A 2,500-nucleotide genomic window follows, 5' to 3' on the forward strand; every position below is an offset into this window, starting at 1 on the left:
CCTGATGTCTCGATGACAACCGGCACAAACCGATAGCGGCCGATCAGGCCCCTGTATTTTTATTTTTCCTCTCCTTCGTTGAGATCGATTTGCCTTTCATCTTTTCTGGGTCGATAAAACAATGTACCGGCCAAATACTTACCCACTCCTTTGAAAATCGCTGACCTTATGCCAAAAATAAAACGAATTCTATTAAAGAACATATTTGACTGTAAGTGTTCTGGATGAAAAACCGAATATCTGTGATGAAACAACAACATACTACGTGGAACGAATAAATATTTCTTGAAATCTTGGAGAGAAGACGTGAGAAGTATGCAATAATATATATTTGGAAGATCCTGGAAGGAATTGTGCCAAATTTTGGCATTGAAAGCTACACCAATACCAGAACGGGACGACACTGCATGGTGCCAAAGATCCCAGCAATGCTATCACGCTTCAGGACCAGTTACTGCAACAGCCTGGGTTTCAAGGACCCACAGCTTTTTAATATTCTCCCAAAGATTCTGAGGAACTTGCACAAAGTAGATGTAGAGGTTTTTAAATCAAAGCTGGACCTCTTCCTGTCGAGAGTCCCAGATGAGCCTACCTCACGGCAAGAGGTGCAAATGGGGGTAGCTATATCAAACTCCATTCTTCATCAAGTGCCACATATTAGAGGAGGCTCCTAGTAATAACAGTGTGGCGCAAAACGGCGGTGCGTCAGCATGGCCGCAGCCCTGAGCTGAAACTTAAAAAAAAAAAAAAGCAATTCTTCTAAATTTTTCTCGTTCACTTGTATCGACTCGTTCATTATATATTCGGTGGGAATCAAAATAACAAAGTTTCATTCTTTTTTCTTTTCTCAATATTTCAGATATGAACTTTGTTACGGTGATCTGAGTGCTACATATTTCTGCAGTTGGTTGTCTTCATTGAACGAACCGTCCACATCTACCTATGTCAAACTGTAATGTCCACAGGAAGACATTTATTATTTTTTTTTTTCTGTTTACTTCTTTATTCACACCAACACACATTCCTTTAAGATGTCACCGGCAATATCTAGAAGATACTTATTAAGGATTATATAATCAAATAATCTGTTCAACACAGGATTAATACGTATATGTATGTGTAATACACTATATAATATATATATATATATATATATATATATATATATATATATATATATATATATATGTACATATATATAGATATAGATATATATATGTATATATATATGCATGTGTGTGTATATATATATATATATATATATATACACACACATATACAAAACGAAAGTGTATATATATATATATATATATATACTTACATACCCAACTTATATACACACCGACACACGTATATACAGCGCACACAAAGATATCTATATATATATATATATATATATATAGATATAGATATATATATATATAGAGAGAGAGAGAGGAGAGAGAGAGAGAGAGAAAGAGAGAGAGTGAATGAGTGAGTGAGTGAGTGAGAGAGTATCAGTTTGACTCATCTCTACATGACTTATGAGATGTTCTACGCGTTCGCGAAACTTGAAATTTTGTGGAGTTGAATCAAACTGTTATAAAAAAAAACATATGTAACTCCGACCTGAGAGCTACTTTCTTTCGTTTCTTCCCTCACTCGTATATATATGTGTGTGTGTGTGTGTGTGTGTGTGTGTGTGTGTGTGTGTGTGTGTGTGTGTGTGTGTGTGTGTGTGTGTGCGTGTTCGTACATACATGTATAATTGTGTGTATAAATGAACATTGGTATGAATGTCGGTATATAAGTACCTGTAAGAAGATTTCAAGTTCACGGATATTATTTTACATTATACTGTTTAATACGGCAAGAATTGTTTCAAGTGCCTGTCCTTCTTTCTTTTCTTTCCTTTTTTTTTCTCGGACTGTTCCTCAGTAATTTTCCCCAAGAATAACAGACCATAAGACCTGATTTAAATGTGCTTGTACATATGTGCGTATGTTGTGTGTGTGTGTGTGTGTGTGTGTGTGTGTAACAAAATAGGATAATTAGAATAATTAATTAGAAGAACAAAACTTGATGAATACTTTGGTGTTCTAAATTTATAATTCCAAACTATATCTGAGCTATCATTAACCGTTCCTAGCTCCCTTATCAATAAAATAAACACCTGTAATGCAGTTTCCATTCAGTCAACTTTACACCCTCCGTGCAATTGTATGTCTTGCTATAAAATAAATGATAAATTGGCCGATGTTATAACATATAGAAAAAGGGTGGAGAATTAGTTTAATCTGTAGAGCGTCAGAGAAAATACACGCAGTTTTTAAAGACGGTTCTTTTCGTTCTAAGTTCAAATCCCAGCATGGTCTAATTTGCCTTTCATCGATTTGATGTTGGTAAAATAAAATATAATTCATGTAGAACGATTGATACAATCTGTTTCTTCCCACAATACAATTTCTGACACTGAACCTATGTAAGAAACCATTACATCACATCAGAATAAAGCATTATA

At 34.6% G+C, this 2,500-nt stretch overlaps 2 long non-coding RNA genes across 3 annotated transcripts in view; both read left to right on the plus strand.

The window, feature by feature from the left end:
- Window positions 1-1,126, plus strand: part of LOC115214130 — a 10,408-nt gene extending 9,282 nt beyond the window's left edge. For both annotated transcript variants that reach the window (XR_003881882.2, XR_003881883.2), the window contains one exon: window positions 860-1,126. This is a non-coding gene — a long non-coding RNA (uncharacterized LOC115214130). The remainder of the gene's footprint in view (window positions 1-859) is intronic.
- Window positions 1,127-1,343: 217 nt separating this feature from the next.
- Window positions 1,344-2,500, plus strand: part of LOC118764227 — a 12,578-nt gene continuing 11,421 nt past the window's right edge. The window contains exon 1 of the long non-coding RNA XR_005000022.1: window positions 1,344-2,013. This is a non-coding gene — a long non-coding RNA (uncharacterized LOC118764227). The remainder of the gene's footprint in view (window positions 2,014-2,500) is intronic.

The sequence above is a fragment of the Octopus sinensis genome, linkage group LG7, assembly GCF_006345805.1.
Source record: "Octopus sinensis linkage group LG7, ASM634580v1, whole genome shotgun sequence".
Lineage (NCBI taxonomy): Eukaryota > Metazoa > Mollusca > Cephalopoda > Octopoda > Octopodidae > Octopus > Octopus sinensis.